General features: G+C 45.9%; 1 long non-coding RNA gene across 1 annotated transcript; it reads left to right on the top strand.

Moving 5' to 3' along the window:
• Positions 1–5,769: 5,769 nt before the first annotated feature.
• Positions 5,770–8,440, top strand: LOC110743062. The gene is made up of 2 exons (XR_002521524.2): positions 5,770–6,810; positions 7,590–8,440. It is a non-coding gene; the product is annotated as an uncharacterized LOC110743062 (long non-coding RNA).
• Positions 8,441–9,957: the final 1,517 nt, after the last annotated feature.

The raw sequence follows: 9,957 nt of genomic DNA, 5'->3' as shown, positions 1-9,957 counted from the left end.
TCGCCCAGTCTGGAGTGCAGTGGCCGGATCTCAGCTCACTGCAAGCTCCACCTCCTGGGTTTACGCCATTCTCCTGCCTCAGCCTGCCGAGTAGCTGGGACTACAGGTGCCTGCCACCTCGCCCGGCTAGTTTTTTGTATTTTTTAGTAGAGACAGGGTTTCACCGTGTTAGCCAGGATGGTCTCAATCTCCTGACCTCGTGATCCGCCCGTCTCGGCCTCCCAAAGTGCTGGGATTACAGGCTGGAGCCACCGCGCCCGGCCTAATTTTTTTGTATTTTTAGTAGAGACAGGATTTTACCACATTGGCCAGGTTGGTCTCGAACTCCTGACCTCAAATGCTCTGCCAGCCTCAGCTTCCCAAAGTGCTGAGATTACAGGCATGAGCCACCATGTTCGGCCCATCAATTATGTTTTGATTTCTTTCTGATTTCCCTCTGTGCTGACCCTAGCCTTTTTTGCTTCCAAGTCTATTCTTCACTTTTCCCCTGCTCTTTTCAAAATGGCAGTGGAAGCCAGGTGCTCATACCCGTAATCCCAGCTACTCAGGAGGCTGAGGTAGAAGGATCATTTGAGCCCAGAAGTTGGAAGCTACAGTTAGCTATGGTCTGGTCACTGCACTCCAGCCTGGGTAATGGGGCGAGACTCCATCTCTATTTAAAAAAAAAAAGGTCGGGTGTGGTGGCACACACGCCTGTAATGCCAACACTTTGGGAGGCTGAGGCGAGCAGATCACAAAGTCAAGAGATCAAGACCATCCTGGCCAACATGGTGAAACCTAATTTCTACTAAAAATACAAAAATTAGCTGGGCATGGTGGTGTGCACTTGTAGTCCCAGCTACTCGGGAGGCTGAGGCAGGAGAATGGCTTGAACCTAGGAGGTGGAGGTTCCAGTGAGCCGAGATCACACCACTGCACTCCAGCCTGGCAACAGAGCAAGACTTTGACTCAAATAATAATAATAAAAAAAAAGTCCGTGGCGGACTGACTCCATGAAGGCTGCATGGGCTGGACTTCTATACTGGTTGACTTCCAAGCTGAATTGCTGGGCTCCATCAACTGGAGGCATTTTCTGGAGACTGGAGAGATCAAGGAAAAAGTCAGGGTATCTCCTACTCTGACACCACCTCCAAGCCAGAGTATCCATCCTCTCCCTACCCCTCAACATCAGGGTGTCTCCTACAACCTACTTGGATCTAACTTGTAGTTGGTTCTAGACCCTGAGCTCTGGTAGCACAGTGTTGTCCTTCTGTCCCTCCAGTATAAGGGTGGCAGTAGCTTCTTGCTGTCACTCATCTCTGTCTGGGCTATTTGACTATTCTCTGTTTGGCTTTTTGTCTCTGCCAATACCTGTATAAACCATTTATCTGGATTAAGTTCCCTGGGTTTTAAAGACTTAGAATGGTTTTCCAGGTTGGACCTTGACATATATGTATATATACATATATATATGTGTGTGTGTGTATATATATGCTCAGAGTGACCTTATCTCCAAGTTCCAAGGGGTATCTCCATCATGTCCTGCCCATGGGCCCTGTTATCTTGTAAAGCAGTGCTTTTCACACTTTTTCTCTGAATGTTCCAGGCAACTGAGAGAGTTCATTTGTCACCCTCATTCCTCTAGGTCTGTAGCCAAAATCCCAAGTGCCTACCTGAGCTTGAAATGCCCTTGAACTCTTGTGCACTTGTGTGGTATCTTAAAAACTCAACAATGTTAGTAATCTACTTCATAACACATCTATGTTGGTCTTAAGGTATTTTACATATAAAATTTTTTTACTTATATTTTAATAGGTAGTATATACACGGTAGAAAATTAGAAAACCACAAAAATATTTCCCAGCCACATCCTTGTTCCCAGTTTCCTTTCTTTTTCTTTATTTCTTTCTTTTTTTTTTTTTTTTTTTTTGAAACAGAGTCTCGCTGTCTCCCAGGCTAGAGTGCAGCGGGGCGATCTCGGCTCACTGCAAGCTCCACCTCCTGGGTTTACACCATTCTCCTGCCTCAGCCTCCTGAGTAGCTGCGACTACAGACGCCCGCCACCACGCCCAGTTATTTATTTATTTTTTGTGTGTGTGTTTTTAGTAGAGACAGGGTTTCACCGTGTTAGCCAGGATGGTCTCGATCCGGACCTCGTGATCCGCCCGCCTTGGCCTCCCAAAGTGCTGGGATTACAGGCGTGAGCCACCGTGCCTGGCCTTATTTTTTTTATTTTTATCTTTTATTTTTAAGGCGGAGTCTCACTCTGTCTCCCAGGCTGGAGTGCAGTGGCATCTCGGCTCACTGCAAGCTCCGCCCACGGAGTTCATGCCATTCTCCTGCCTCAGCCTCCCCAGTAGCTACAGGACTACGAAGCCGGCTACCGCATGCTTAGCTAATTTTTTGTGTTTTTAGTAGAGGCGGGGTTTCACCTTGTTAGCCAGGATGGTCTCGATCACCTGACCTCATGATTAAGCCCTTGGCCTCCCAAGTGCTGGGATTACAGTGAGCCACACAGCCTGCCCCTCTTCTTTGTTTTTGTTTTTTTTTAAGAGGCGGAGTCTCACTCGCAGCCAACCCAGGCTGGAGTGCAGTGGTGTGCTCTTGGACCACTGCAACCTCCATACTCAATTCCAGTGATTCTCCTGCCTCAGCCTCCCCAGTAGCTGGTACTACAGGTGTGCACTGCCACGCCCAGCTAATTTTTCTATTTTTGGTAGAGATGGGGTATTTCACCATGTTGGACTGGTCTTGAACTCCTGGCCTCAGGTGATCTACCTGCCTTGGCCTCCTAAAGTGCTGGAATTACAAACGTAAGCCACTGCACCCAGCCCTTTGTTCCCAGTTTCTTACATATCTTTCCAGAAAAAGATTATCCATATGCGAACAAAAATATGTTTCCTGGTTCTATTATACAGATACATAGTATTTCGTTGTGTAGATGTACCTCCATATATTAATCAGTCCTTTATTGATGAGTGCTTAAATTGTTTCCTGTCTCTTTCTAATTCAGTGATGCTGCAGTACATCATTAATTCACAGACATGCAAACAGACATGCAAGCTAAAGTTTGGGCTGGGTGCTGCGGCTCAGACCTGTAATCCCAGCACTTTGGGAGGCTGGGGGTGGGGGTGGGGGGTGGATCACCTGAAGTCAGTAGTTCAAGACCAGTCTGACCAACATGGTGAAACCCTGTCTCTACTAAAAATAGAAAAATTAGCCAGGTGTAGTAGCATGCACCTGTAATCCCAGCTACTTGGGAGGCTGAGGCAGGAGAATCGCTTGGATTCAGGAGGCGGAGCTTGCATCAAGGGAAACCTGCGCCATTGCACTCCAGCCTGGGCAACAGAGTGAGACTGTGTCTCAAAAAACAAGCAAAAAAAAAGATCGACTGGGTGCGGTGACTCACGCTTGTAATCCCAGCACTTTGGGAGGCCAAGGTAGTTGGATCACCTGAGGTCAGAAGTTCGCAACCAGCCTGGCCGACATGATGAAACCCCGTCTCTACTAAAAATAGAAAAATTAGCCAGGCGTGGTGGCACACACCTGTAATCCCAGCTATTAGGAAGCTGAGGCAGTAGAATCACTTGAACCCAGGAGGCAGAGGTTGCAGTGAGCCGAGACTGTGCCATTGCACTCTGGCATGGGCAACAAGAGCAAAACTCCATCTCAAAAAAAAGAAAAAATAATAAAATAAAATTCTAGGAGTGGAATTGCTGGCTTGAAGAGCTTTCTTTGCATTTGTAATTTTGAAAAATAATGCTAAATCGCCCTTCACTGTGGTTATATTTGAGAGTGCTTTTTTACCCTTTCTATCTAATAAATAAAAAATGGCATTGTAAGTCGGGCACGGTGGTCACGCCTGTAATCCCAGCACTTTGGGAGGCCGAGGTGGGCGAATCACCTGAGGTCAGGAGTTTGAGACCAGCCTGACCAACATGGAGAAACCCCGTCTCTACTAAAAATACAAAATTAGCCAGGCATAGTGGCACTCGCCTGTAATCCCAGCTACTCAGGAGGCTGAGGCATGAGAATCACTTGAATCTGGGAGGCAGAGGCTGCAGTGAGCCGAGATCAGCCACTGCACTCCAGCCGGGGTGAATGAGCAGGACTCTGTCTAAAAAAAAATAAAAATAAAAAAATAAATAAATTTTCCCACATATTTTTCTTTTCTTTTCGAGACAGGACCTCTAACTTCATCTCATTAAAAGAGGAAAAAAAGAAAGACAGTCTCACTCTCACCCAGGCTGGAGTGTGGTGGTGTAGTCACAGCTCACTGTAGCCTTGGCCTTTTGGGCTCAAGCAATCCTCCCACCTGAGCCTCCCAAGTAGCTGATACTATAAGCACCTACCACCATGCCTGGCTAATTAAAAACAATTTTTTTAGAGACAAAGTCTTGCTATGTTACCCAGGCTGGTCTTGAACTCCTGGGTTCAAATGATCCTCCTGCCTTGGCCTCCCAAAGTGCTGGGATTTTAGGTGTGAGCCACTATGCCTAGCTCATTTTTTCTAATTCTTTTATTATTTCATTTCTTTTTCATGTTTATATCCTTTATCCATCTGGAACTTATTTTAAAGTAAGGTATGGAAGAGGGATCTATGCTAATTTTTCTTTTCACAAACATCAACCTAGTTATCCTAGCACCAGTTTTTGAAAAATCTACCATTTTTCCTACTAATTTGAAATCCTATTTTATTATAGGCTAAGCTCCTCTATATATTCTATTTCATCTCCGGGCTTTCTGGTCTGTTTCATTGGTCTATTGATGTGCCTCTACCAAGTGTTTTAATTTTTTTTTTTTTTTTTTTTTGAGACGGAGTCTCGCTCTGTCGCCCGGGCTGGAGTGCAGTGGCCGGATCTCAGCTCACTGCAAGCTCCGCCTCCTGGGTTTACGCCATTCTCCTGCCTCAGCCTCCCAAGTAACTGGGACTACAGGCGCCCGCCATCTCGCCCGGCTAGTTTTTTGTATTTTTTAGTAGAGACGGGTTTCACCGTGTTCGCCAGGATGGTCTCGATCTTCTGACCTCGTGATCCACCCGTCTCGGCCTCCCAAAGTGCTGGGATTACAGGCTTGAGCCACCGCGCCCGGCCAAGTGTTTTAATTATTACAACTCATATCTGTTATTTTAATATAACAACCTATGTAAATTAAGCAGTTGAGTTACTTAGTTTTATCCCTTCCTAAAAAATTCTTCCAGTAGGCCGGGTGTGGTGGCTCATTCCTGTAATCCCAGCACTTTGGGAGGCCGAGGCAGATGGATCACCTGAGGTCAGGAGTTCAAGACCAGCCTGGCCAACATGGCAAAATCCTGTCTCTACTAAAAATACAAAAAATTAGCTAGGCATGGTGGTATATGCCTATAGTCCCAGCTACTGGGGAGGCTGAGGCAGGAGAATTGCTTGAACCTGGAAGGCGGAGGTTGCTGTGGGCCAAGGTTGTGCCACTGCACTCGAGCCTGGGTGACAGAACGAGACTCTCTCCCAAAAAAAAAAATTCTGTTAGGTTGGGCATGGGGGCTCACGGCTGTAATCCCAGCACTTTGGGAGGCCGAGGCAGGCAGATTACAGTGTCAGGAGTTTGAGACCAGCCTGGCCAATATGGTGAAACCTCGTCTCTACTAAAAATACAAAAATTAGCCGGGCATGGTGGCAGGCGCCTGTAATCCCAGCTACTCGGGAGGCTGAGGCGGGAGAATGGCTTGAACCCGGGAGGCAGAGGTTGCAGTGAGCCGAGATCGCACCACTGCATTCCAACCTGGGCAACAGAGTGAGACTCTGTTTCAAAAAAAAAAAAAAAAAAAAATTCCTCCAGCAGAATTGACTTTTGTGTTTTTCATGTAGGTTTGGCACATCTGCTGGCACAATGTGGTATAACCCTATGGGGGAACAGTTGCCAATTAAATGTACAATGTCCTGTTAAATTTGAATTTCAGATATGCAATAATTTTTAGTATAAGTATGTCCAATGTAATTATTTTTTTCTAAATCTGGAAACCCTACTATAGGGTACTGTATTAAAAAGAAATTTTCTAGTTGCAGATGACAAAACCCTACTTAAACCTGCTTAGGTAAATAGGATATAGAGGCTCAGAAAGCTGGGACACTGAAGGGTAGATTTATCCTCAGGTGTGATTGACCTAGGGCCTGAAATAATGTCACTTGGTCTCTTTCTCCATTTCTCAACTCTGCTTGTCTAGTTCTCTTTGCCCACTGGCCTCATCGTCCCACGTTGCAACCTGGTTTCCTCCACACAGATGAGACAGCCTCATATATCTCCAAACTTCCATTCTTCTAGCACATAATGCCAGAAGCCAGGGAAGGACCTAAATGGGCACACTTATACATCAAGAGTCCTTCTTGGTTGGAAATGAGTGGAAAATTGTGATTGCCAGTTCCACTTAAACCTCAGGGAGAGAAGGAGGATACCCAAAACTTCGGGGAGTACTGTTGTCAAAGAAGAAGTATAAAAATGCATCCTGGACCCAAAATGGTATGTACAGCTGCAACCATTGGTCATGCCTAACCCAGTCTGCAAAGCCTAACTCAAAGGAGGTACCAGTTTAAGGTGGTAATTTCCATTGTCACCACCAGAAGACTTGGGTCCTTAGTTCCATAGTAACCTACACCTTCCTCAACTCTCCTGTATCTTTCCACAATGCTGAAACACAAAAAGTAATACTCAGTTATTCAACAAATGTTTACTGAGCTTTCTCTTTGTGTTCAGGTCTCTGTTGGCCACCATTAATAGGAAAATGAGTAACACACTGTGCCCATCATCAAGTTTAGTGTGGGATATAAGCATTTAAACAAAGAATTACAACATTTTATGGTAAGGACTATAATAAGACAACTTTATCAAAAGGCAGTAGTACAATGGTCATGAGCACAGCCTCTAGATCCAGTCTGCCTGTGTTTGAATCCTAGTACCACCACAAGCTGCTGCTTTGATCTTGGGAAAGTTGCTTAACCTCTTTGTGTCTCGGCTTTCTCATCTGTAAAATGCAGATGATAATAGTACCTCCTTCAGAGGGTCATGGCTGTGAGGGCTGATTAAGATCATTCTCAAAGCACTTGGCTGGGTGCGGTGGCTCATGCCTGTAATCCCAGCACTTTGGGAGGCCAAGACAGGCTGATCACGAGGTCAAGAAATTGAGACCATCCTGACTAACACGGTGAAAACCCATCTCTACTAAAAATACAAAAAATTAGCCAGGCGTGGTGGCGGGCGCCTGTAGTCCCAGCTACTCAGGAGGCTGCGGCAGGAAAATGGCATGAAACCAGGAGGCAGAGCTTGCAGTGAGCCGAGATCACGCCACTGCATTCCAGCCTGGGGGCTCAAAAACAAAAACAACAACAAATAATAAAGCACTTAGCACTGCGTGATAAGCATGCAGTAATTGGTGGACAGTGTTGGGACTGTCAATAAGAATAAGTACCCAAAACCCAGGTCTCTTGAATTCCAAATCCAGGAATCCCTCCAAGCCTCTTCAGGGCCACACAGGGGATGAGCTGTGGGACTGGAGAGGCATTTTTCTCCCAATAAGATACTTCAGCTTCAGTTCGTTGTTTTGTTTGTTTTTACATCTTGTTTCTACTCCATCATATCAGCTTCACTTTGTAGCCATCGTTGCCTGGTGACTCCTCCATCAGTTAGGCACTCTTCAAAATCTACAATTCTTAGTTCCATTGCCAGACCTCAGGGCCGTGAAGTGCAGGGGAGAGACTGAATTCCAAAGACAGACTTGCCTCTGTACTCTGAGTGATGCTTCCAGAACTGTTGATCTGTTTGTTGATGGATGCCTCATTGAGAAAGATTATACCGTTGTGGCCTTCCCTGCTAACTTTTAATTTTGAACTGAGAGCTTGTGGCCATGAAGTGGACTCGGAAGGATAAAACTGGATCTTTCTATTTGGAAACAACAGTGGGATATAAGGTTCTAAAAGCTCATGCCAGGCCTCCCAGGTAGGTGTAAACATAGCTGTGGCTGGGAACTCGTGACTGTGGCTGGCAATCTTCATCCCACTTTACCCTGCAAGTGAAATTGCTTGGGAGGTGACCTAGCTGCTGCTTTCCAAGGCCATGGGTATCTGGAGACAAGGCTTTATCCACCTAGCCTGGGCAAATGAGAACAATGCTAACACTACGATGAGGATGCCCATCTGGCACCTACAAGGTGGTAGCAGACACCATCCATCTTTGCCTGGCTATGTGGGAAGGAAATAATTACTCATTAGTTCTGCTGTTACTGTCCTGGCTCCCGCACAGTAAACAGAGGGCTCACTACTGGGAATAGAAAAGGCCAAAGTCCCAGGGCCTGGGGAACATGTTCTTTGTTGAACCTCTTTATTAATCTAAAGCTGTTGGACCAACAGGTTGTGGTGTTAGGTGGAAGCTGGGCAGGCACTAACCACTAAGGCAGAAGAACTGGTTTGGCAGGGTGGTTTTGAGTAGCAGCTTATCGAAAAGGTGTTATTACTCCTTTTTTTTATTTTTTGAGACAAGGTCTTAATCTGTCACCCAGGCTGGAGAGCAGTGGTATGATCTCAGCTCAATGCAACCTCTGCCTCCCGGGCTCAGGTGATCCTCTCACCCCAGCCTCCTGAGTAGCTGGGACTACAGATGCATGCCACCACACCTTTTGCATTTTTTGAAGAGACGGTTTCACAATACTGCCCAGGCTAGTCTTGAACTTCCGGGCTCAAGCTATCTGCCCGCCTCAGCCTCTCAAAGTGTTGGGATTACAGGCATGAGCCACCCCGCCGGCCCTATGGCCCACTCTTGAAATGTCTTTTCTTAGATAGATATGATATTTGGTCAGGGACTATTCTATTAGCACAGGAAGCGTGATTCTGACTCTAAGGGCGCCAAGCTGGAAACAGGAACATAAGTGGCCTCTGTATGGCTTCCTACTCCAGTAGAACCTGAGGTTGTGGTTGGGAATGAGACACATACAGACACACCCACACACCCACACACATATGCCATTCTGCTGCCCTATGGCATGTTATCTTTTAGTGGCTTGGCTTTTACTGGGAGAGAAGGGAAACTAACATTTATTAAGCACCTAGTTTGTGTCAGCACTAGGCAATGTGCTTTCATTATGTTATCTGATGGGATTTGATTTTGAAGCTTTTTTTACTGATAAGGAAACTGTGACTGAAGGAGATGATGTAATCTGAACAAAATTGCATAGTTAATACGTGGGAAAAATATAATTTGAGCCCAAATAGAGTCCAGTGCTTACTCACTTTCCATTGAACACACTGCCTGTACACCTGAGACCTCCACAGTCCAGGCCCAAGTGCAACCTGCCCCAAGTAACTCCTTTGCTGCAATGCCTGAAGCTCATTTTTTCAGAGAGAGACTTCAAATCACCAACTTGTAGCCCCCAGCTGGAATGCCTTCCACATAAAAGGGATAGCTCCCCTAAAAGGTATATCTTTTATATCTTTTTTTAACTTTTTTTTTTTAAAAGATGGGATTTTTATGTTGCCCAGGCTGGTCTTGAACTCCTAGCCTCAAGTGATCCTCCTCCCTCAGCCTCCCAAAGTGCTAGGATTATAGGAGTGAGCCACCACACCTGGCAAGTGTATCTTATTGTATGTAAGTTATACCCCAATTAAACCTGACTTTTTATTTTTATTTATGTACTGATTTGGAGGCAGGGTCTCATTCTATTGCCCAGGCTGGGGTGCAGTGGCATGATCATGGCTCACTGTAACTTTGAACTCCTGGGCTCAAGCAATCGTCCCGCCTCATCCTCCCTAGGAGCAGCAGCTAGAACTACAGTCACACCACCATGTTGGTTTTTGTTTTTTGTTTTTAGGATTTTTTTCTCCTTTTTTGAGACATGGTCTCACTCTGTTGCCCAAGCTGGAGTGCAGTGGTGGGATCACAGTTTACTGCAGCCTCAACTGCCTGGGCTCAAGGAATTCCCCTACCTCAGCCTCCTGGGTACCTGGGACCACAAACATG

The sequence above is a fragment of the Papio anubis genome, chromosome 6, assembly GCF_008728515.1.
Source record: "Papio anubis isolate 15944 chromosome 6, Panubis1.0, whole genome shotgun sequence".
NCBI lineage: Eukaryota > Metazoa > Chordata > Mammalia > Primates > Cercopithecidae > Papio > Papio anubis.
This window is presented reverse-complemented; position numbering and strand designations above follow the sequence as displayed.